Consider the following 27,169-nt stretch of genomic DNA (forward strand, 5'->3'; position numbering starts at 1 on the left):
GATCTGCTATTTTTTTTTATTCTAAATTAATTAATAGAATTCAACAAATGAGCCTAGGAATTTTAACTGTGCAAATATCATACTGAATAATTTCTTTAGCAAGATGTTAATTTTTCTTTAGTTAATTAAACAATACCATACTGCAGGGAGTCTGTTTTGTTATGGAGCGCAACTAATTGGTCTTAGTCCAGCTCCAAGCTGAGGTTAAGAAAATGCTTTTTAAACTTGACTAGATAACTTTTCACTTTGAAGCTACCATTGTAATATTCCGTCTTTGTTTTCAATACAATGAGATGGCAGTTATGTTTTTCTTGATAAAACATTTCTACACATTATATTTTAGTATTCACACTCATCTTACACGATTCTTTAAAAGTGGATATAGGGACCTCAGGAAGAAGCTATGGATCAGAACGTTCTTACAAAATGTTTGTTATTGGGAATTGGTGAATATGCTGACTGCCAGTTTTGAAATACAAATGGGAAATGAATCACACAAAAAATGTATAAAGAGGGAAATCAATGAATGCAAGGTACGCATATGACAAGCATGAAATGCCATGCAGTCCTCCATTCTCATTTGCCAGAAAATTGTTTCTTTTGGTACTGCTCAGGACATAGACTCATGTGCCTGGAAGGATCGGTCTGCCTGTATAGTGGGTGAGGGAGTGCTGGAGAAGCCCAGACGTGCTTTAGGTGGTGAAGAATTTCTTGAGGCTCTGCTAGATTTTGTGAGGAGGCGGCTGGCATCAGCTCAGTTGTCTTTCACAGAACTGACTTTGATCCCTCTGTGTTGTCATGGTAACATGAGCCTCTGATCAAATGGCCTTAATCACAGAGTTAGAAGTCAACCTCTCTTCCTACTAGGAAATAACATGGGAGGAGAGGGGGATTTTTTTTCCACACAGAAAAGTTCAGACAATTCTCTTGACCACTCCATGTCAATTTTTAAATCTCCTCTATGCAGTTTGGAGATGTAATAATACAAACGCATGTATTATGCAGGGGAAGAATATTGGGAGAGTATTTGCTATGCAGCATTTTGCTATATAGCAGTAAACACATAAAAACCTGTAGCTGAATTGTGTAAATAGCACTACTGCATATGGGTGGATGTTCTTTGGAATGTAATGCTTACCAGATTTGCAATAGGTTTAAGATATTAAACAACTGTATAGCAGTCATGAGCACGCTATATCCTGCCGGGTACAAGGACTTTGCAGAGGCCTGTATTAAACACTACTATAGCATGAAGGGCTAACTGTTTTTATCAAGATGATGCTACATTAGCTTTTTTTGTTTACGTAACTGCATTACAAAAAAGGGGGCTTTTTATAATCTGAAACAACCTTGCCACAGCAGGCTGGAGTACAATAATGTTTTTGACGTCGTAAACTAACTCATGTAGGGCTCTGTTCTGGCGTGGCAAAATTACTTCTGGTTTCTAAGCTATTATATTTGAAGATAGCTCCTGCATCCACAATAGCACTGCAGTGTGCATGTAAGCATGCCTTCAAAGAGGAGATCCGTAAACAAGAAAATATTTAGTAACCACTGGGAATGACTGAAAAGATGAGTTTTCAGGAATAATTCTGGGTTATTATTCAATGTTTTAAAGATATGGTAAAATGAATATAAGACTGCAGAACAACTTGATGGAAGCCTAATTAATTAATGAAATTTAGGCATCACAGTGGTGAGTTAGCTGCTGCCAGCCAAATCTAAGTGTGAAATAAATATATAGGTAGGTACTACACTGAGAAAGACAGGCAATTCCTCAGATTAAAAATTATGACCCCCTTATCTAAGCAATGGAAAGACAAGGGAAGAAGTTATCAAAGAGTTTAGGAATTCTCCAAAAGATAATGAGCCTCTGCAGAAGAGACATGAAGGATCACAGACTCAGAAATGAAAGTTTCTGCTTTTTAAGGTAGAAATAAAGATAAAAGGGGTAGAAAGTTAGTAATTTAAGGTAGAAGTAAAGTCACAGAAGATGTAGTCACAAGACTTGCTCATTTAAAAAATAAATAAAATGAAATAAAAATTCAGTAGAACCTATCCTTCTATCCAAACCAAAGAGTCTAGAAGTTGAAACAAGGGGGACTGTTTTTAATGCATTCTTGGTGGAAAACGTCCCACAATGGTGAGCACAGGCTGTTGCATGTAGAAAACTAGAATTTATCTTTGGCAAATATACCATCTCCTTTAATACATGTCTATCAGCTGTTATATAAGATCAAAGGCATTTCAGTTTCCAGCAGAGCATGTTTGAATGATGCATTGCAGCTAGAGACTTTTCTTTTTGGAAGAAATTCTGTGTGGCATTTTCTGTCTATTACTTGGTTACAGCATAAAGGAGGGAAAGAGGCAAAATGTGATAAATAAAACATTTAGGAAACTAATATGACAGCTGTGAAATCAAGATTTTCTTGTTGTAGTTACAGTTGCTGTCAAGGAAATGGAATTAATACTTTAAATTTTTTAATTAAAACTATGTATAATTAAAATGTTAATGCACTTTTAGAACTTTTATGCAGTTTTGTTGATCTATAATGTGAAGCTTATCTGTGAAAAGCTCTGCATAGACACTATCTTGTTGTGGATTCTTTCTTTTGATGATTTTATCATTACAGTGTAATTGTATCATTACATTACATTTTATCATTACAAGAATCAAAAGAAAGCTGCCAGAAATAGTAACAACATACTTACTGCTTTATTTCTCAATCTAAATCAAAAGATGGGGAGTTTCCATTTCTGTCTTTATTTTATTTTTTTTTTTGAAGTCCAGGGTTATCTAAATAGAACTCAATTAGCAGTTCTTCTTCCTTAGAATATTTATTATTTTTATGGCTAGGTAGTGGGTCAAAGACAAAGAATTTTTCTCAGCCGGAAATAATTTTCTATCAAACAGCAACATCCAAATATCTTCTGAAGAGCAAGAACACACCTGCCCGTTTTCTAACATTTTTGGCTATTTATTGTACTTATCATTCCTATTTTTGAGAAAGATGAGGAAATGTCACAACATTCGTCAATTTGTCTTTGACTTCACAAGCCCAACATTTTTCCGTGAACTCTTCATCTTGTTTCTACTCACTTTGAAGATGTTATTTTCTTAGCAAATTTTCCCTCAGGTGGAAAGCTAGCTGCCATTCAAGATAATTTTGCTCTTTACTAAGTATTTGCAAAGTTGAAATGGAGTCTTTCTGTGTTGCAAACCTTTGACAACTCTATTGCATCTTTGGCTTACAGTTCTGACACTGCAATTACTTCCTGCAGACTTCTATTTCAGTACCTGGTGGTGTTTGTTTGAAAAAGCATTGCTTTTTTTATCTTTATAAAAGTGAACGTTGTGATCACTTCTTCAAGAGAACAATTTTCTAACATGACCAAAATGATTGCAGATATTACTGTGTTTTATTTTGCATTACTGTACTATGATAATGTTTCTGTAATGTAATGCTTAAAGTTTCTTCCACCAGCTTCTCAATGTCATTAAATTTATTCCATAAAGCATATGGAAGTGAAGAAAAATCAATGCTGCAAAACTCAAGTGGCTTTTAAACACAGGTTACTGATAGTATGAGTTATTGAGGACATGGTCTTATTTGTTAGTATTAGATCCACATTAGCAGAAGGTCTGCTGCTGACAGATCAGAACCAAACACACTGAGCTCCCTTCAGGTCTCAGCCTTACCCGCATTATGTCAAAGAACTAAAACACGATGTATGACTGAGTCCAGCCCCGAAGCTGCTTTACATCTAAAGATGTCAGTTTCTGCAGGCATGCTGTGCCTTACAAAAAAAAGCGGGGCCCGAAGAGACCACTTTCCCATTTTTCTATTCTGATGTTCATTTAGTTGTATGCAGCTTTTCTGGCAAGTTTCTCTGTCAAAGAATAGTATTACAGGCAATAGCAAAAACAAATGAGATTGATGTGATTTGAAATAACAAGTTCTCTTACATTGTCCTCTGCAGAATTATAACATTTCTATGTCAGCCTTTATCAAAATATCTGTTATAAAAAGGGATAAAAGACATTTCCACCACATCCATTTTCTTTTTTGGTAAAGACTTTTTCCTGAAAGATTGTGAATTATTTTCATGGAATGTTTCTAAATTAAATAAAAATAAAATGTTAAATTTCTTTTACTCTTGCAGGAAAACCTTTGAAACAAGTCACTACTTGTTAACTCCAAAAACAAGGCAGAGAGGAATTTAGAGGCTTTGACAGAAAATCCAAAGCTGTAAATGGAAAGCAAAAAGGTGTCTGTTTCCAAAGATGGAAAATTCTTGAGTTGAAACAATATGAGTTGACTTTTTGAAAAAAATATTTTTTTAATGTAGGGTCCATCAAGTAATAAAAAAGAAGGTAGTTTTCTGAAGAAAATTAGCCATACTGACAAAAACATTTTCAGAATCTTTTTCTTTTGGTCTGTTTCCTGTCAAAACTGGAGTGAAATAAAGTTTTCCTGCATTATACAAACATGCCACAAATAGCAGGAGGCCGAGTACATGGAATCTGTCAGTAACAAAGAATCAGTTCACATATCTGTTTTCAGGCAGATTTGCAAATGATAGAAGGAAAAGATATTAGGGTCACAGAATAGTTATTTGGAAAGTATTCTGTTCACCAAAAATTAGTTGCAGTAGTATGAATTCAAGTATGTTTACCCACTTTTCTGCATTTTTCTTCCACTAATGAAGCTGTTGATTATAGAAATAGACAGCTGCTTCTTAAAAAACAAACAAACAAAAAAGGTAATGTATGACATCTTATAGGTTTTTCTTTTGTTTTAACTGATGTTCTATAAAAAGGGTAATTTCATCGTTATATTCTTAATAAATAAATCATAACATTTCTCAGCCCCTGAGACAGTAACCAATTTGTAATTTCTATAGTTGTAATGATTTTCTCACAGCTGCCAATGTAGTTAGTTCATATTTGTGACAGCTATAATCTTCTCCATTACATTATTATAATCTAAGGTCTTGTTGCCTCCATCAGCTGAAATACCTACAGACAGAAATTACCAGATAATACTGGTAGTTGACCTGTGGGGTCCTTATTTCTCTTTTAGTGTCCCAGTGTTTATCTTGGTCACATTGCCTGTCCAAGCCACCTGAGGACTAATTCCTAGCTAACCCAGCTATGTGCTACTTTGAATACTCAGTTTTGCACAGGAATGTTGGATGTCTAAGTGACTAGTTACAAAAATCGACTTGTCTCCATCAAGACTCCAAATATGGGGTACTGTGTTTCAGTGCATCTTGTCAGGGATGAAGACAGTTTGGAAGCTCCCTCATCTTCACAGTCACTGAAATAAAAAGAAAGAGGAATGGAGTGTATTTAGAAATATGTACCCTTTCTCTCCAAACCCCCTTCAGGAAAGAATAACATTTCTTAACATTTTCATGTTTAAAGTAATAGTACTTGCTGTGATTTGGAGGAATTTTCAGTGAGGCATGCTCTTAATCTGAAGTCTTTTTCACAAGCTTTTTTAAGACTTACATGTAATTTTTCCTTTAATTGTAGTGAACAATTGAAATGTAATGAACAATTTTTTAAATAAGAAGGAAAGGAAAAAAATACCAAATCAAAAGTCAGGCACACATCCATCTTCCATGAAGGATGAGATAATTTCCGAGTAGCTGGAGTATTCATTGAGCAATTCGGAGGGGTGAATGTTGGTCCTTGTTTCAACTCTTCGTGTTAGGCCATATTAACACAAAATAGAAGATGTCGTGCCAGATGACCAAGGACAGCTGCAATAACCATTTGGGAATTTGTTATTATCATGAGGGAAGACCTTTTTCCACATTTGCCAAACTTCCCTCTCTTTCCTCCACAGATTTCCTAAGGTCAAACTTTTGTCCTGAGAGAAACAAGAAACTTTTTAGAAATTATTATAGGCCTTGTGGGGTGAGCAAACTCTTCTTCTACTTACCTGTAATAACTGTATTCACAATAGCAGGGTGTTATTATGTGTATCCTGTTCATAATGGGTTATAACAACATCAGCTTTGTTGACGGGATAATAGTCCTCTTTTACTAAAATTTAATTGGACTGATGATCCTGTGTTTTACAAGTTGTAACCCCTTTCATACCTACATGACGAGGGTTAGAATGCTGACAATGGTTTCTGTGAGAGGAGAAATTAGATTTAATAATATACGTTACATAAAACATGGCTCTGGCAGGAGGGCTGGAGAACACTGAGCCCAAGAAATGTAATGGTGACCAGAATGTCAAAAATATGTTTTTCAAGAGTACATCATGCTTTGCTTCTCCAAAATATTGGACAATGGCTATTAGCACACATTCTTGGAGAAAACAATGTTATTTCACAGAGAGGAATAAAATTCTACATGGTTGAAATGGATCCACAGTACACATGAATACCTGATTCATGATTCAGTATTGTATTTTTGGCAGCTTTTCCCTTGGTCTTGGAATTATGGTACTGTGGCAATTTATGTATGGAAAAAAGTAAAACTGGCATTATTTTGTGAAGGACCATGTATCTTTCTCCTACACGCCCCCTTTCATGTGCAGCCTGAGTTGCCACATACCTGTGGGGCTAGCCAGTGAAATCCCTATGGAAAGTTACTGTGCAGACACTCAAGTGCATGAGAGCTCTGCAACACATTTATTGAACTTGGTTCTGCACACAAAAGGGTTCAACTTCGTCATAAAAGCAGGGGCTGATGGACACAGTTATGTATCAAATTCTCATCACTCACCTTACAAATGAAATCACAAGAGTGCTGTGCTGTTGGGACTCTAACTGTCCTATGAATTTCTTTTCATGCTTATCTCAGGCTGCCACATGCCTGTCTCCGTGACCATGAGGGAGTCCCTAATGCCTATGTACAGGCACAGTAATCTAGCTGTCTTTTCTGGTGTGTATTTCCTGATATGTTGTGGTGCTAGTCTTAATGCTAGGGTGTGCATTTTCTGCTTTTAGTCCAAGAAGTAGACAAGGATCAGAAAGATTTTACCAAGGGTTATTAAGTTCTGGTGTGGATAGACACTGCTACCCTTGAGGTTAAAACTGCTCCTGCTTAAAAAGAAGCCTTTGGTATGGTAGGCATCCAAATTCCATCGTGTTGAGCATCCTTTATACCTTTTGCTTTAAAACTAATGTTCTCTTCTGATGAGCTTGCACTAGTTCTCAACTAAGATGAAAAATTCCTATCCGTGTAGACACTTTGATGAATATTTAACATCCATGGGTTTTAGTGGGGTCACTTGCATGCTTAAGTAAGGACATTTTTAGATCTGCGGACAACTTATTACATGAAATGTCTTCACATAGGTTCAAATATTGCAAAAATAATGTACAGTCATATTGTCTCTAAATTGTTACAAAAATAAACATCTTTCAATTTATCTGACCTCCTACACCCCAGCTCCTGAAAACCTATTTTAGAGAACTATGTAAAACATAATCAACTATATGTTTGGGATATATCTAGACATGCAATTTGTGCTAAGTTTGAGTTTTAATTTTTTGAAAGGTAAACAACAGCCTATAGTTTTTATTTTCTTCATCCCTTTTTACTATAACCATATCTCCTTTCTCGTTATACTGGTTTTCATTTGGAATAGTTAGGCAAAGAAACTATAATGCAGCTATGCTACAAGTGTTCAGACATATAAATATTCCTCATTTGTTTGTCCTTTTCTATGAATATAAATTGGGTCCTTTATACCTGAAAGGCAAATGGAAGTGGAAGCACAGATTAGGCAATTATGTCTGCAATAACAAACACATCAGGGCTGTTTTGTACTTAATATTCAGAGTTAATATGGGAAAAATCCTGATTTATGTTATACAGACAAATTATAAGGCAAGAGTGAAAGTACACAGAACTGTCTCCCATTCCTGCTTGTGAGGCTTTTGTTGGGTCTGTCTACTCACCAAAGAGATCATCATGGGACTTCCAGTGGAGTCCCTTTTACTACTACAAATCCTGACATTCAGATCACAGAAGAGGGAAGTTCTGAGTAGCAACAGAAACAAGAGCGTATCTACTTGCCTTCAAGAATTCAGCTTTTGCTCACAAAATGATTTCTGAAACTTCCACTCACATCTACCTACATCATATATTGTACATTATATTCACCCATCTGGGATGGAAAAAACCCACATAATTTTAATGCATACATGGATGCCCTAATTTTAAAAATAAAAATCAAATATGAGTGCTATCCTAATAATATCCATTCAATAAATAAATACATTTGTAATTACGAAAGTGTTCAAGTGAGTCTGTAAGAGAGATGGTAAGAGATTTTGTTCACTGGGTGTTATTTCTCACTTTTATGTTCTATTTTAATTAGAGCTGTCTCCTCCTAGAAAATACTATTTCAGTAAGGCAACTCCACTTTCATTCATGTATCCAGACCTGATAATGGCTGCCCAAAAGCATGGGCAAAATTCTTAGGACCAGATCCTGCTGATGAGCTGGCTATGCTTATCTCCATCTTGAATATCAGTTTAGCATTCCTGTTGAAATTAGTGGCTTACACCAAAAGGGTGAAAATGACTTAATCTCTCTGCAATGACCATTATGTTACGAAGACCTTCTGGCTGCAGGTGAAGGTCCCAACAAAGTCTGTGCTAGCCACCATGTAATGTATTCATTACTAAATGGTAGCACAGTTTACCAACGTGGCTGTCTTTGTTGAAGTATGATCTGAAAAGCAAAAGACATATCCTTTGACCCTAATTGTGGAAGGGTACTCTTAAGCCTTCAAAGACCTTTTTTTTTTTCTGTGATTTCTTCATGGGATCTTCTGCTTCACTTTAGATAGATCGAAGTAGGTGTCTTTTTCTTAGTTCACATAAAGAAGGAATGAAAATGAATTTATGTTACAGCCAAATCCCTGCCGTCTACACTGCAAAGTGTCTATATTCTTAAGGATCTGAAGAAAAATCTTAAATATTATTTACCATTTCCCATGCAAGAAAAGAAACGATTCTGTCTTTTGACCTCCACTTCTCTTTTGGTGAAACCATGATTTCTGCTTCCTCCCTCAGGATTTCTTTCCAAAGTTTCTTCTCTCTCTACTGCAGGGTGCTGTGTTTCTGACAGATGGTCTCAAAGAGACATCTTAAACCAACAATTTTAATGTGAAGGCTGCTTTTAACCTTCTCTCTTAATTTTAAAGTTTTATTTTTCCCTTCAGGGACAATTTTTCTCTCTATGCTTTCTTCTCTTTTTGTACTGAAAGTGTGTCTTTTATGCATTGAGACCACAGTCTTGCTCTTGACGGTATGATCTATCTCATCGATACTGTTTTCTCTTACATTTTTTTAATCCTCTACAACTTCTGTGCACCACTGTTGCACCCCTAAAAAAAAACCAGGTCTGCTATGAATATATTAGTTTGATTATAATAGCCTAGGAAGTGACACTGTATTTATTTAATCATGCTTAGATATGAGTCACAAGATTTAGAAGTTGTCATGGAAATATGTATATATATATTCATGTGCTGCTTTTTGAGGCCATTACTTTCCTGTGATTGTACATCTTGGCTATATGTAATTCTTCCCGTGATTAATTAAAACTTGCTTGATTTTTTTTTTTTATTTTTGAGAAAGTTACAAATATAGTAATTGGTAATTAAACAGCAACAGACCACTTGTTCTGGCTGCAGTTTATCCTGTGAAGTAATGCTATTTTTCAAATGGAAAAACAACTGCCATCTGAACATAGCAAAGAAGTCTGGCTGGACTCCTTTGTGTATTCAGTAGTTTCCCAGAGTGCACATATTCAAAGAGCCTGTAGAATTGCAGTAGGTTGGTTGATATGAACATACAGAAAGAGTTGTGTCTCATAGGTTTTTCATATAGGATAGAGCATTTGAATGTATAGGTTGGGATTCTGTGAGACTCTGGACATGGCTAGTGGCCCTGCTGGCTGGTGGTTTAAGATGTCACTGACAACTGTCACTCAAGAACTATCGGGCCTTGATTCACTAAAGCACTTACATACTTTCATGTTGAGTTTCACCCCTTATAATGAGATAAAGCCACATCAAGGCAAATGATCTATTAATGATTTGCATTCTAGAAGCTCTCAGAGCACCTAAGACTCAAGCTCTTGTATGCTAGCCATTTATTTAAAATAAAGTGTGACTGTTCTAGCTGTAAAAGAAGGGTTTTTTTGGACCTTAGTTAGCAATTTCAGTGAGGTCTTTCATTTCAACAATATGAATTTGTAACTTTGAAAACTGTAATTGGAAGAAAATGTTGATCCCCAACCTGAAAACTTTCTGGCAGAAAATTCTTCATGACTCTTTTTTTGCCCCACACTTATTTTTCAAAAAGTCCACCTGAAATTTTCAGTGTTAGATATGACTCACAAAGAGCTGCCACCAGAAAAATCTTGACTTTAGCAATGTATAAGCCTATTTCATTGCCTTATTTGTATCTTTTATGATATCTGTTTTAATAATATTAGCCACTAAAAACAGTAAAATAACAATAATAATAATATCAAGAAAGGTAGATGTTCATGCTCTTTTCCTTTCATAAGACCTTTGATAAATACTATAAACTTAGTTAATTGTTAAATGACAGCCAGAACTGAGCTCAATCAAAATGTAATGTGCCTGCATTAGTGAGAAGTAGAGGAGAGTTCTATCATCCTTGAACTAAAATAATTTTGCTAAGTCCTGTTTCTCAGCAAGTCCAAATTAGCCTTTGTCATGCTACTGAAAATGGTCAGGGAATCACAAGGGATTGCAATCTGAAGAGAAACACGAGGGAATCTGAGGCCAAGTCGACCTAATACATTTAACTTTGCACCCTTCTGTCATCCACAAAATTTGAGGATGAAATATAGCTACATCGGGGTTGGAAATGATGTAAGCCATTACTGCATTACTGTTCAGTCTTCTGAATACACAGATTCATTCCTCTTGCCCGATGGCTCATATCCAGAGTACTAATACAATTCAGACTGCAAAAAAGAGGAGTTATTGTAGGCTTCTTGGTATGCACAGAGGTTGTGTTTAACCAAAAAAACCCTCCACATGCAGCAGTTTTAAGCTAACCTGTTCTCCTGTGTCAGCAAATAAGCATGTAGGTCACTTGTCTTCAAACCAATGTTCTTTTGAGAAAGCAATATTATTTAGATGATAATTCAGAATAAGATCAAGCTTATAAAAATTATGTTTCTCAGATATTTATACATCAAAATACAAATATTAATGGGTTTGGAATCTTTTACTGTTGTGGGTGAAAACTCTTGAAACAAAATCAGACATGACTTTAACCTTTTTTTACATGTATCTATCCTACACAGTGGATGGTGCAACGTTTGTCCTAATGAATTCTCTAGTCTACTTTCCATTCCTCCTTTCCCTCTTCTTTTCCAGGAACTGCACTTGTAGTGGCACCAGCATCTTAGGACTTGGACAAACCAGCAATGAATAGGATATATGTTGTCTGTCCCCACCCCTTGTATCCAAAAGTCTCTGGCTGGGACGGAATATCAGATGGAAACTCTGCCTTGGGGATCTCATTAATGTGAAGAAAATACTCCCTCTGTTGGCTTTATGAGTGGGCAGCTCCCAAGCAGGATATGCTCTGCTGCATAAACAAATATTTTTACAGAATAATTTCAAGGTCTTTGTTTTCATCACAACACTGAGCAACCCCACCCCACTCTCCACCACTAACTTTCTAAAATTTAGACTTTTCTGCAAAAATCCAGTTGTTGCTCTCTGCCTAAGGTTCATTGATTAAGAGCTTCTGGAATCATTGGAAGGGTCCTCCCTGACTTGACTGTCGGTCTAACTTGGACTGGTACTTTTGAATATGGAACTAATAACAGAAACAAGAAATCTTGGAATTCCTATAAACATCCAGTGGCATTGACAAGTAGCAACATAGAAAACATATGTGTGTAATTTTATTCCTAAAACTGTAATGAAAAGAAAAGCTTCAACTCTCTTTGTATTGTGGTTAAAATGGAATGGATATTTCTACATTGCACCCTGGTGCAGGAAGGGCAAAGAAGCCTAGGAGAGTTGAATGATCTTCAAAGACCTGTTCCTCAGAGAATAACTGTCTATTCTGATGTGCAGAGAGTCAGGCAGGTACACCAGAAGCCAGCGTGGATGAACTGGGAACTACTGACAGAGAAAAAGAAGTATACAGAAGGTGGAAGCAGGGAGAAGTTTAGTGATAGTGCTTAGATGCACAGGGATGGAGTTAGGAAAGCCAAAGCTCAGATGGAATTGAAGCTAGGAGGGATGTGAAGGAATGCAAAGAAATGCTCCTGTAAGTGCATTGGCAGCAAAAGAAAGATCAAGGAAAAACGAGCCCACTGCTCAGTGCCGTAGAGTGCCTAATGACATAGGACATAGCGAAGGTTGGGGTACTCAGTGGTTTCTTTGCCTCAGTTTTTCCTGGCATGATCTGCTTTCAGATATCTAAGGTCCCTAAGCTTCATGACTGTCTGAGGGAGTGAACCATGATCCACATTAGAGGAACACTGAGGAGGGACTACCTTAGGAAGTCAGACATGCACATGTCCAAGGGTCAGATGGGATGCCTCCAAGGCGGCTGAGGGACCTTTCTGGTATCACTGTAAATTTGCTGTCAGTAATCTTTGAGAAGTCACAGCAAGTTGGAAAACTTCCTGATGACTGTAAACAGGCAAATGTTAAGCCAAGAAGGGAAAGAAGGAGGGCCCCAGGTAACTATAGGGTTTTCAGTCTCACCTTGTTCCCTGGGAGGGTTACCATGCAAATCCTTCTGGAGACCATGTCCAAGCACATGGAGGACAAGAATATGACTGGGAATGGCCTGCCTGGATTTTCTAAGGGCAATATGTACCTGGCCATTATGCTAGTTTTCTATAGATGACTGTTTCTGTGGATGATGGGAGGGCAGTACCTGTTTACCTTGACTTTATCAAGATATTCAACAGAGTCTTCCATAGTATTCTTATGGTTCAACTGGTGACATGGAATGGAGAGGTGGGCTACAAGTAAGTGAAAAACTGGCTGGGCAATTGGGCTCAGAGGTCTGAGATCAGCAGTACAAAGTCCAGCTGGTAGATAGTTACTAATAGTTTTCCTCAGGGGTCAATACTGGGGCTGATGCTGTTCAACTTCCTTGTTACTGACCTGGATGATGAACCAGAGTGCACCTCAAGAAGCTGAGGAATGATATAAATTGCAGGAAGGGATTGATATGCTTGGGAATGGGGGCAAAGATCTTGCTCAGAAGATCCTTGATGGTCTGGAGTCATGGGCTGATAGGAACTCTGTGGACCTCAAGAACACCACTGTGTTGTGGGTTAGCTGGACGGAAAGGTGCTTTGCAGAAAAGGATCTGGGTGTCCTGGTAGACAAGTAGACCATGATTAACCAGTGTGCCCTCACAGCAAAAAAAAAAAAGGACAGTTGCATCCTGGGATGTATTACCAAAAAGTAGACATGATGTTGAGGGAAGTAACAGATTTCTTGTCAGGTTTCTGAATATTCAGGAGTTACCAAAAGCAGGAGACTGTTGCAAACCAGACCTTGAGAAACCTGATCACTTTTCACAAAAGCAGACATCTTATTAAGAGCGCCCAGAGGTCTGAGAAAGCTATTTGTCAGTAACTGCTATATTTGCTGTTCAAGGCTTCCCATTAACAAGTGAGCTGTAAAAGACAAGGTTTGTGATTTTACGAAATAACATTGTATTTGCTAAAAGCCAGCCTTTTTGTCTCCAGGTGGAGTCTTCTTTGTTGATTGCACTTGACAGCGAATAACAAAAAAGAAAAGTTTTCTTTACCTAGGGAATGTGAAGCATTAATTGTCCCTTTCATTTGAGGAAGAACCCTACCCATTTCAGTTATCGTATGATCCTTATGATTACTTCTAAGGTTTTACTAGGATTCTGATTTATTTTGAACTGGTTCTCAGTATGAGGTGCCTCTGGGCAATCTGTATCCTGCTTATGCAAATGACATTGGTAAGAATCTTACTTGGCCTATCAATAGGTTCTTGTCTTATTTTTCTCTTCTAAGAGACTACATTTTCAACTGCAAGCTTCCCCTTCATGCCTTTTATGATGATAATAGATTAAATTTATAAACAAAGATACTGACTCATAACCAGCTGTAATCTTAGGTGGTAATTTCCATGGTAATATGCTATGGTTTACTGCAAATGAGTCCAAACCCTTTGGTATTAAATAGCATGTTTAAGTGCAATTATGATTGCTTCTTACTCCCCTTTAAAATGTAGGACAATCTATCTGATAAAGGTGTGAAGCATTTCATTAGGAGAGGTACTAAATGCCTCTTAAAGCCAGAGAACATGAATGTTACTTACTTGAAAGCTAGGTGCACAAGCAACGGAGTGTCCAAGAAATCTCCACCCTGGCCACCTTACTGACATGAACATACCTGCCCATACCTGTCTGCTGACCAGGACCACATATTTGATGATGCAGTCTTTGCCAGTGTAATATATGACTTTCAGTTGTGGTTTGAGTAAAGTGTTAACATACTTTGGTCTTTTCCAGGAAAGTATTGACATATTTTGGTCTTTCCCCGGGAAAACAGAAAACAAAACCCCATGCTCCACCTGCAATTGCACCGTTATCTCAAAAAGACAAAACCAACCTAAACAGAAAATGCTGTAGTCAAATTGCTCAGATATTTATGTTACAAAACAAAAATAGCTTTGATCCTTTGATCAGTGCAGATGATGTTTTAATTCTTGCATTGGTGAGGAGCCCTCTCCTCCAAAGATATCACTGCAAGTTGTCCTCTGCCTTCTTATAGTCTCATTTCATTCAGAAAACCAAACCTGGTGCTAAACAACAATTGATTCCTCCTGCTGCCTTTCATTGCAAAAGATGACAGGAACTATGTTCCTTGTGATTGCTTTGTCCTTTTCTTAATAATATGTGTTTTCCAGTGAGTCATTCCTGCCCAAGACGCCTGCAGGAGGCCTTTCTTTTCCACTAAAACAAAATACAAAAGAATACAAAAATGCATTTCAAAACACATCTGTAATTTCAAATTTGCCCAGTGTTAGCAAGTTCCAGTTCCCACATAGTACTTCTTCCTTGGCAGCATGACCAGAGCTATAGCATACTCACATATCAGCCCTGATTTATGGTTTGTGCAGAGGAGTCTCAGTGTTCATGCAAACTCTAGGCAGTCTGGAATATCACAGGTACTATGTGTACCCAGAGGGAACTTACAGGGCAGGGGTGGTGAAGTTTGCGTGTCTCCAACACGCAGGACTGCCACTGTATGTTCTGCCTGTGAAGCTGCATGCAGAGACAAAAGCCTTTTCTCTGTCTGAGCAGAGGAAGATGATGGCTGGGGATTGCTACTGTAAGTGAGGTTTTAAAACCAGGTTTAAAAATCAGCCAAACAAGAAACCACCTAATTTGAATGAGAGGGAGGAAAGGGTCATTGGAGTGAGAGAAAAGTGGTGCGCACAGGCCAGATTAGCTTTTTGAGAAGCCTATGCTTGCCCTTTATTTCATATTCTGTTTGCAGAAATGATGATGAACCAACAGCCTAGTACCTATAGCACGTGCCTGTGACCTGGGAGATCTGCTTTGAAATCCTAGCTTTGAGTGATTGAGAATCAGGGACTGAACCCACGGTGCCCAGTCTGGGCCATCTCCCAATCAGTTTGCCCTCCCACTAAGCCAGTAGGTAATCAGAGGTTAATTGTAGTCCTTCCTAGTCAATCTATTATGTTCTGTATATAAAAATTATTAGAAGAGCTAGAAAGGGCAATCACACTTTCTATTAAAAATTACAAATTTGGGCTTTAATTTTGACATCTGTGGTTTAAAAACAGCCTCACGTCGTAACTTCCTCTCTTCTGTTGTCATCAACTCATTTTCTGTTTTTATTAGTAACTCAGAAAACCTGCATTGTTTAGCAGCTTAATCTATAAAAGTAAGTGTTTGCATCCTACAGTCCTATTTGTTGGTTACAGTATTTACCTAAAAGACCTACTACATCTGTTTGCTAGAGTTGGGAAAAGGTTTGGTTATAATAAAATGGTTAAATTCCAAACAGCGTAACAACAGGTACACTGAAGGTGGTGTCTGCAATAAGCTCAGCAATATCATCAATGTCGTGGTTTAACTCCAGCCAGCATCTAAGCACCATACAGCCACTTACTTACTCCCTCCCAGTGGGATGGGGAAGAGAACTGGAAGGGTAAAGGTGAGAAAGCTTGTGAGCTGAGATAAAGACAGTTTAATAGGTAAAGCAAAACCTGCATGTGCAAAGCAAAGCAAAACAAGGAATTCATTCACTGCCTCCCATGGGCAGGCGGGTGTTCAGCCATCCCCAGGAAAGCAGGGCTCCATCACATGTAATGGTTACTTAAGGAGATAAAGGCCATCACTCCAAACATTTCCCCCTTCCCCCCCCACAGCTTTATATGCTGAGCATGATGTCATATGGTACCGAACACCTCCCGGTCAGCAGGGGCCAGCCACCCTGGCCATTCCTCCCATCCCAGGCCCCCCACCCCCACCTGTCAGAGCATGGGAAGCTGAAAAAGCTCTTGACTAGTGCAAACACCACTCAACAAAACATCTCCACACCACCAGCATGGTCCCCAGCACAAGTCCAAAACACAGCCCCACACCAGCCACCGTGAAGAAATCAGCTCCACCCTGGCCAAAACCAGCACAATCACCCATGATTTATTTAGAGTTACGAGTTGAAATTCTTGGCAAAGAGGTTAATTGGCTGGGGTGGGGGGCATGTGGTGCAGGCAGAGGTTGCTCGGAGCTCTGCCAGAGACCAACTGGGGGACCTTGGAAGGTATTCCTGGAGTCCTGATATTCTCACATATCCTTAGACGGAGTTAGTTCTTTTTCTTGTTTAGTTACTGTGTTGTTAATGTTCTGTAACTTCTTTCTACACAATCCAGTGTTAATTTTATACTTCCATCCAATTATTTCAGTTCTGCCTGTTTTATATTAAATAATTGCTATTGAAGTTTTCTAGTTAGTTTTTGTTTTAACTTTTTTTTTTTAAAGCTGAAGGTCTCATTCCCAGGTTTCAAAAAAGATGCAAGACAAGCTTTTCAAAAGTTTAAAGGAGAATGAGGGAAAAGTATTAATTTAAAATTACAAGCACAATTCTTTCCTGATTTCATATTCTTTTATAATTATTCCTCTGAGCATGGAAAAGCCGAGCTCATTCAAAAGACATCAAAGAGAAAATTTTAAGCAGTCATTTCTTTGTCTTTGATAACTAAATGAAATTTTTGTTTGGAAGATATGAATCACTGTGCAACAACCCCAACAGTATAAATCTAGTTAAAAGATAAAGATTAGAAAAAGAGTTTGATGGTGAAAGATTATGCTTATCCTCCCACCAGTCAGAAATCTGTGGGAGAGGACAGTGGAGGGGACAGTGTAAGGAAGGCTACCTTCAGTGTCTGCATTTTCAGCAGTTTTCCTGAGTTCAGTGCCAGTGTTGTCTTCTAGTCTACATCAGAAGATATTGGTTTGTTTACTTTTAATAACCTGATGGAATGAGTAAATAACACAGATTTTCTGTGTACAAAATATTTAAGCAAAACTCAGCCCAAACCTCAGCCCACTGTAGCCACCATATTTTTGGAAAGCAAACCAGCTCCACAGTCGTATACTTTATTGATGTTACCACAGATACTTTCAACTTGTGTAACAGTCTTATTAAAAATAAATAAGAATAGAAGAAATGTAGGCTTTTCTGTACAACCACCACTGTTCTGCTGCTGCTACTAGACATATAGTTTCATAGAAAAACTGTGCTGAAATAGCACATCTCTGTCTGCTCAGTCCGTGGTTTCTGCTGAGGATGACACTAAGGCCACTAATTAGACACAGCACTGACAACAGCTTCTTTGGGAAGAAGCTGCTTTGACACCAGCAACCTATTTCACACAGGTCACTGAATACCTGCTTTATTTTAAGGAGTTTCAGTCATTATTAATCTACAGTGGTTTCAAGCCTAGACATGAATGTTGTTTCCTAAGTCACTGAAGTCTCCAAAATTAAGTTTGAGAAACATCAGACAGAAGAGAAATTGAAAACTGTATCTAAATGTTTGTTGGGTTTGCTGTTTGTTAGCTAAATAAATTTTTATTCATGGTACTAAACATCTACATTAAATTAAAATGAAAGTTAGAATCACTTAAAGTCAAAGTGAACAGTCTATCCTTTTACTAATAAAATAGGTTGAGAGACATCTGTATTCAAAATGCTGTAATAGAAAATGCAGTACTTCCCATTCTCTCACAGTAGCAAAAATTATAGAGTTGGGAACTGTTCTTCAAAAGCACCAACATGTATTAGAAGCCTAGTGTATGGAAACTTATATTCTTCCAAAAAAGAATGCCTTATATTTTCCTCTTAGAGGAAGGCTGCTAGAGTAGCTGGCCAGGAAGAAGAGAGAAGAGAAAAGCTTTTCCTGTGCTAACAGAATCTGGGCTTGACTCATTTTTTTTTCTGTGTGGAGAAACTAGTAAACTTTAGAATATTCACATGTAAATACATATGTTGTATTGGAAATAAAACTGTTTACGCAAAATCCTTTCACTGAACTGTTTACACTCTGCCTGAATATGGAACCAAGTACAAAACCAATCACATCTTAGTCTTACAACTCACTGCACATGGCATATGCTCAATCAGTGGTAATTGCTGTCAGCTTGACAAATAACTAGGTGTTAAGACTTCCTAATAGTCTTTTAAATCACTAAAGATAAAATGTACAGGAATGTCAACCTACAGTACTGAGGACTTAATAAACACAGTGCTGGTGACGTGGTTCTACACTCCAGAAGGCTGACTGGACTGATGGACCCTGTCCTGGTTTCATCTGGGATAGAGTTAATTTTCTTTGTAGTAGCTAGTATGGGACTATGTTTCGGATTTGTGCTAAAAACAGCGGTGATAATGTGGAAATGTTTTAGTTGTTGCTAAGTAGAGCTTACGCAGAGCTCCCCGTGCTCTGCTGGGTGCACAAGAAACTGGGAGGGGACACAGCTGGGACAGCTGACCCCAACTGACCAGTTGGATATTCCATACCACATGACATCACGCTCAGTATATAAAGATGGGGGAAGAAGGAGGAAGGGGGTGATGTTTGAAGTTATGGCATTTGTCTTCCCAAGTAACCATTATGCGTGATGAGCCCTGCTTTCCTGGAGATGGCTGAACCCCTGCCTGCCCATGGGAAGCAGTGAATGAATTCCTTGTTTTGTTTTGCTTCCACACACAGCTTTTGCTTTACCTATTAAACTGTCTTTATCTCAACACATGCATTTCCTGACTTTTCCGATTCCCTCCCCCATCCCACCAGGGGGGAGTGAGTGAGCAGCTGTGTGGTGCTTGGTTGCTGACTGGGGCTAAACCACAACAACCCTCAGCTCCCTTCTCCCCTTCCAGACCACAGTGAAGCACTGGGACAACCATTTCTTGACAGCATGAGAGCAGATGCTTCAAAATGGCACCCCTCACAACCCTGCCATGGGTTCAACAGGACTTTCACTGTTTATGCTGTTTTGGGGCTATCTACCTGGCTCTTGTTGCAGTGTTATTACCTCCCCTACTGGATGTCCCATTTGGATGTGGATATAGACTTGAGTCTTCATGCATCTTGCCCTGAATTCCCTGCAGTGCAAGTTCTCAGGGATGGGAGAGATCTTAGGTTGCACTGGGGGTGTTTGCATACAGTTCTGAGATGTGATAATGTACTCTGCAGTCAACAATATTATGTTGATGCACCTTTGATTTGTGGGAATGAAATATTTTTATCTCTTAATTTGCTCAAAGCAAAACTTACTAAAGCACTCTTTAGAAATATAAGCAAAAAAAATTAAATATGGAGGGCTAGAGTCTTAAGGGAAGACTCAACAGGATGACAGTTGCAAAAACAGGCAATAGAATAGACAGTTATGCTCCTACAAAGACTAAGTGATTATGGAACTTGCATGGAAAATGGAAGATCTGAACATATTCCCTCCATGATTAACTTTGATTAAGGTAATAAATGTGATTTTCTACCTTTCCACAGGAATACCCTAAGTTCTGGATTGTAGGGTATACTCCAAACACTTCCACTTCTGCCTTCTGCTCATTTCTTCCTTTAAAATGAATTTACTTTCCCAAGGATTTCAGGCTGCTAGAATCATGCATATGTGTACATGAAACATATAAAAATATTTCTTTAGTGCCCCAAATCAATTTTTTGTCAAATGTTTTGTCAATGTTTGCTGAAATTTTATTTAAATTCACAACTAATTTTAACTACCTTGGGATAGATAGTTTTCTAGTTGTAAAAATGTAGGTTCCACAGCTTTGGTATTGTAACTTCCGAACAAAAGATACAGAGGAATATGGGAGCAATTTATAATTAATTCTTATTGCTGTATGATTTGACAAGACTTAAATAAATTGCTGGTGTTAGCATATTTAATTTTAGATTGTTATAGTATATTTTATACATAGAATTATACATTATTTTTCAAATATAAAATTCTTGAAATTCACTCATCCAGCAGCTCAGAAATGTTCTCTAGTATATCTGTGTAGAAGTAGGAATAATCTTCCTAAAGGTGCATTATAGGTGTAGAGTGGTCTAACAACACGCATGTACCTGAGAGGTTTTTGTGAGGGTGGGAATATTGCAGGGCACCTGAGTCATCTAGAGCATGTAATCCTCAGAAATGTTATCAGAATTTCATCTACTTCCTCTAGTATCCCTCCTCTTCTTGTGACTTCTTCATTTGCTGTACATCTAATTGCTTCTGACTCCCTTGCCCTCATGTATCATTTTTGTTATCATTGTCTCTGACTCCTTTGCTGTTAGTAACTTCCTTCTTTAAGGTACTTGCTCATGAAGTCTATATTCTGCCACGGGTAGGTACATTTTGGAGAATAAGGAGAGAAAGGTCATGACTGTTGTGGAAAGGGTTCCATGATTATACATGGCTGGATGCATATTCTCAACCTAGGGCAGCTGGGTTTGCTGGCATTGGGATGCCAGGGTTTTCTGGGATGTTTCTTCCACTATTATGCATAAGTTAGCACTAAAGGTACATGTGCTGAATACGTTGTACTGGCACAGAAACACAGTCTGCATGGAAATGCCACCTAAAAGCAATGCTTTCAGCTACCACCAACTTTTCTCTCAAATTCACAGCTCATGCTTATCAAGTTGTAAAAAGACCTACAGTATATGCAGAGATGCTGGACATTTTTAATTTGAGCATCTTCTCACAAGGTATGTAAGCTAAGTGTAGGATGTTACATTTGAAAGATACTTTTTTTCAACATATATATGTCCCCTTTTAAGACAGGACTTAGTAGAGGCTGGTTTGTTTATAATCTATGAAAACTGATGTAAAATCTCTGAGTGCTCTGATACATTATTCATTTTAGTGCTGACTATCATTTGTTGTAGTGTCAGAGGTAGAGTTTAACAGTAAATCATATATCCTTCCTTTGATTCTATTAGCTGTTATGGAACCTGAAACGGTCAGCTGAATCTTTAAAGTTGTGTTTCTTTTACAACAATAACTACAGCTACAACTACAACTGCAACTACAGCAATGCAACAGAACATAGCTCAGAGAACGCCAAGGACACCACTGCAGAGTACTGACGGGGCACCAATTGCATCACAAACTTCCATCTGAATAAAGAACAATATGAGAATAACAGGAACATATGGAATCGAGTTCTAAAGCCAGGCAGAAAAACACGAGCATGAAGTACCAACAAGACCTGATGACTGGTCAGAACATGATGCCATGGCATATTCAGGTGCCTCCCAGGAAACGGAAAATGAATGGTAAAGCTCTTTCAGTGAGGAGTTCTTTTGAAAATGGACTGCTTAAAATGGACTGACGTATGGTCCCCTCTCCCATCCACATGCTCTGAATATAACTTTGTTAGTGCAGACTGTTGAAATGCTTATTAACAAAATCCTACATCACTTTGTTACAAGTATTTAGGTGGGATGCACTCCCAGACTTTGCTGTTCCTCTTTAAGATTTAACCATTCTTCATGCCAAGCAAGAAGATAAACATCAAAAACAGACAAAAAACCCCCACCCAAATGAAATGAAAAAAAATTTTTTTCTGACTTCCCAGTGTTTCTGAGTTTATTTTTCTTCAGTCAGTGAGTTGTAAACCTTCCAGATCAGAGATTAGAGAATATCACAACTATATAATACCAAAATGTCTGGGTATATTAATGAGATATTTATACACCTGTAATGGAACTCTTTTCCAGGCAGTAGTTACATATGTAATAACAGAGAAAATAAATTTCAGGACAGGTTATTAGTGTGTAGTGGTGTAGTGTGTGGTTTGTGGTTGGGGTTTTTTTTTTTTTGTTTGTTTGTTTTTGGTTTTGTTTTTGTTTTTTTTAAATAGCTCAGCTTATTAGGAATAGAAGTATTGACTATGAAACCATGTGATTTCTTCCTATTTCTCTCCCAGGAGAAAAAAATAGTGCATGTTTATAGGAATCCTATTTAGAAGTGTTGTGGTTTAACCTGGCAGGCAGCTAAACACCACACAGCCGATTGTGCACCCTCCCCCCTCCCTGGTGGGGTATGGGGGAGAATCAGGGAGGAAAAAAAGCAAAACCCATGGGGTGAGATAAAGACAGTTTAATAGGAGAGCAAAGGAAGAGAAAAAAAAAAATGATAAAAGAATATACAAAACAAGTGAGGCACAATGCAATTGCTCACCACCCGTGGACCAGTGCTCAGCCTGCCCGGGAGCAGTGATTGCCACCCCCCAGCCAACTGACCCCAATTTATATACTTGGCATGATGTCATATGGTATGGAATATCCCTTTGGTCAGCTGAGGTCAGCTGTCGTGGCTGTGTCGCCTCCCAGCTTCTTGTGCACCTCCTCACTGGCAGAGCATAAGAAGCTGCAAAGCCCTTGACTTAGTATAAGCACTACTTAGCAACAGCTAAAGCATCAGTATGTTATCAACATTATTCTCATACTAAATCCAAAACACAGCACTATGCCAGCTGCTAGGAAGAAAATTAACACTATGCCAGCCAAAACCAGGATGAACAGAGAACAAAAAGAGACCAAAATGTTAGGTAATGTTCATATGTTTTTGTCTTACTTAGCTAGGATTAGGTTGGGGGAAATTGAAGTAGAGGCCAAGATCCTTGGGATGCTGAATCCTTCTATGTTGACTCAAGTGTTTATGCTTCTTTGGGTGCAAGCTACAGCTTTCATTTTTGCTAGTAACTAGGGGTAACGGTTACCTATGGGTCCAAAGGCTCCAATGTTTTCCTGGCTTTGAAGAGCAGGCTGCTCACTAACTGAAGTGTGAAGAGTTTTTGCAAAGCAGAAAAGCTGCTTCTCCCCTCTCCCCGCCCTCAACCTTTAAAGCGTTCAGGTAGTATGTATTACCTAAACTGATGCACCAATATTCAAATGAGAGGTGACTCTCAAACAGTGTTTTTAAAAGTTATTAAGGTTTCTTTTTCTTGTGTAATAGTAAATGTACATCAGACTTCTAAACCACTTTATTTCTCTGTTAAATTATTAAGAAGAAACTCTATGGTTCTGTTCTTGGTTGTTGTTTGAGAATTTATTGTACACATGAAAGACTCTGAAGTTTAACTTCACAACATTCTTCCTGGAAAGCCTATGCTTTACAAGTGAGGAGTAGAAAAGAATTACATGCAAGGTGGACTTAGCACTTTCCAGCTGGTCATTCTAAGCCCCCCCCTTCATTCTGTTGACTTTCCTGTTAAATATTTTGTGGTTTGTGAAAAATTAACAGCTGTTAGAGTTTAAACTTTTCCTGCAGCTTGGCTGTCATCACCAGCAACAGATGACAGCTTCCCAATGTTGAACAGTTGCTGAGGTTTCTTTCCAGGGCACTCTTCCTAATTATGTAGTTCTTTTAAAGAATTACTTCCACATCTCTCTTTTTTAAAGCAAAGTGTCCTGCCATGTGCTAGTTTGTCCTTCTTCAGGACTTGAAGGCTCATTATTTTGACATCTTCTTCCATTATGTCTTCTTTAAAAAACCCAAACCAACCCAAACAACTGCCCCATCCCAAACTTACTGCCAAAAAACTTAATTCCACATATCCTAACTACTGGTAAGCCAATGGAAGCCATCATCAAAAGGTCAGTTTTAAGTTCTGCTCAGAATACTACCCTCCTAAGGTCTGTGAAACAAAGTACGTTATGATCTTTATTCATTTTATCCTTTTTATTTTTGCCTGTTATTGAAGATCAGTTGCAAAACCAGTCTGATGATCCTCTCTCAATATTCAGTATCCCTGTAGATGGTGATAGAGTCCTATACAGGTGTATGTGGCAATCTTGACTTTTCTCCAAAACAAAAAATCCGATGTCCTGCAAAACAAGCTGAAAAAAACCCAACCAAAATAATAAGATGACCTGGAATGCAGTGAGCTGGGGCCATAATGCATTCAGAGGAGTAGCTTGAACTTTCAGAACCTTTTGATGTTTGCCCAGGAGAGGTAACTCAAAACCACACATTTGGAGAAATAGTAAATAAATGATTACCCAAGAGGGTATATTTGTTACTTTCTGAGGGTAGGGCTTGAGGGAATAATTAAAAACAAAAATAAAACAAACAAAAAAAACCCAAAAACCCCAAACCACCATGAAAGCAATTCCCAGGGCTGGAAGCCTTGCGGGTAGGTGGTGAAGGCAGAGAATATTAACTACCTGTATTCTCATTTTCAGAGTGGAAAGATTGTTTGGTTTAGGGAATTAATTTCCAAAGTTCATATTTGTGGGATATCTGGAAAGCCAAGGACACGTAGTGAACAATCCAGACTCAGACTGTGTGGACTTAATCTGCCTGTGAACAAGAAGGCCTCAAGGATGTCGCAAGTTAAAACCAATGTATGTAGCTATTACTAACAAATGTGATTTTGTATTTACCAAGACTTACAAAGTGGCATTGTAAAAACTTACTATGGGGACGTGCAGGATGGCATTACGTCTTCCTAATAAGTTGCAAATTCCAAGGTTGGCCACAGGCACTACTCTGTCAACAGGGGCCGCATCCCATATCACCGGCGGGAGTGTCTCATTACAGTGTAGCAAAACCAGGGCAATCCACATTCAGGAGTTGCTGACGCTGAAAGCCCAAGGCCATACTGACCAATTAACAATAGGCTTGTGTGTGATAAGGTGGTTAAAGAGCTATATTAACCGTGCTGTGTCTGTAATAAACTGCCATTTGCTTGATCATATTGGTCGTGTGCTGTGTCCGTGACTTCCGTGTCAGCAAGTGGCGCCTGAACAGGGACCCCTGGATCGGAGTTGGATTTTCTGATGGAGCCGAAGACAGAGGGTGCGGAAGCCGGCTGTAGGTGAGTGCTGCCCCGGCACTCGGGAAGACGCTAGCACAAAAGATTAGATCTCGCCCTGATCAGGCGGGCGGCCGGGGAGGAGATGGGGTCCACCATGACAAAAGAAGAGTCAGCAGTGGTTAAGCTCCTCCAACATATCCTCTCAATGAGAGGGCTGAGTTATGACTCGTCTACCCTGAAGGCTTTGCTGTCTTGGGCAAAGGGAAAAGACTTGATCCCCACAGCTGGAGCCACCTTTGATGTCTCAATATGGGAAAAAATGGGGCAGAGCTGTGGGAAGAAATAAATAAAGGATCCAGGGAGGCGAGCAAATTCTCCACCATGTGGAGGTTGATTAATGAAACATTGAAAAGCATGAGGGCTGAATGGCAAGCTGTGGCGTCTGCATTTGACTCCAGCTGAGGGGTCCACCTCTGCAACCGGCATGCTGTTCCAGGGTCCAATGATCCCTGCCACAACCCCGGCTCATGCCACGGGGGGGGTTCCGAATCCCAGCGGAAACTGCAGCCACAGCCCACCTCGTCACACATGTACCAGCACCAGAGGGAAAAGCTGCAGAAGATTTTCTACCACCACCAGATGCACCACAGTTAGACAGTCCTCAGATTTATGACGACGCCGATCCACCATCCTGACCCTCTTCACCAGCGCCGACCACTTCACTTTACCCTCCCTTGCCACCTTCTTCTCCACTGTCACGTTGCGAAGAGGAGGAGGGGAGAGCAAACGGCTTGGGGGATGCACAATTGCGGGAATTGGTAAAAAGGCTGGAAACTTTAGAGGCTCACCTAGGGGCGTCGCCGGAAAAGTTACCATCTCCTCTGTCTGTGCCATGCCCTGGACCATCGGGGTCTAACCCGTTTGTCCCAAATGAAACACCGGGTGGGAGCAGTGCTCTTGGACCAATGCCAGCGCCACCAGCGTCGGTGGTATTTGAGCAAGGGTTGTTGGCGGGGGGGGCGGGAGACCCATCCATGTGATGGAAAGGGGTGATTCGAGATGCCATGATAGAAGGGCAGTTTTTGCCGCTGGCATTTCCAGTTGTAGCAGATAATAATGAGAGAGGGGTGTGGGAAGCATTGGATTGGAAAATGTTGAAGGAGGCAAAAAATGCTGTTACTCAATATGGGTTAAAATCACCATAGACTCAGTCCGTGTTACAACACATTTTTTCCTCACAGTTATTAACTCCTTATGACTCTAGGATGATTGTCCGGATGCTGTTGCCACCCTCGCAGCAGATACAATTTTTCCAACATTGGCAGATTGCCTGTGATAGGGCAGCCTCAATACCTCAACAGCAGGGTGATCCTCTGTTTAGTGTACAGGCTCAGATGCTAATAGGAGCAGGGCCTTTTACACGACCTGATTGGCAAGTGCAATTTGTTACTGAGGTGTTGCAATTGAGCCAAGAGTTAGCTTATAGAGCTCTTACTAACGTGCATGATGAGAATACCGGACCTGCCTTTACCGCAGTAAAGCAGGGACCCACAGAGTCATATTGGAAGTTTATCGATTGCTTGCGTGCTGCAATTATGGCTCACCCAGATATGGACGAGAGCATGAAAGCAAAATTCCTAGATATGCTTGCTTTCGATAATGCTAATGAAAAGACTAAAAGAACACTCAGCGTGTTGCCGAGGGGATCCAACACAGGGCACATATTTTCTGCAGATCTGAGGCATGCATCATCTTCATAGTCTAAAAACACAAGTACAGATAACAAATTCCTTGTATAGTGCGTGAACACTGGTAGTTAGAAACC

This window comes from Phalacrocorax carbo, chromosome 2, assembly GCF_963921805.1.
Source record: "Phalacrocorax carbo chromosome 2, bPhaCar2.1, whole genome shotgun sequence".
NCBI classification, from domain to species: domain Eukaryota; kingdom Metazoa; phylum Chordata; class Aves; order Suliformes; family Phalacrocoracidae; genus Phalacrocorax; species Phalacrocorax carbo.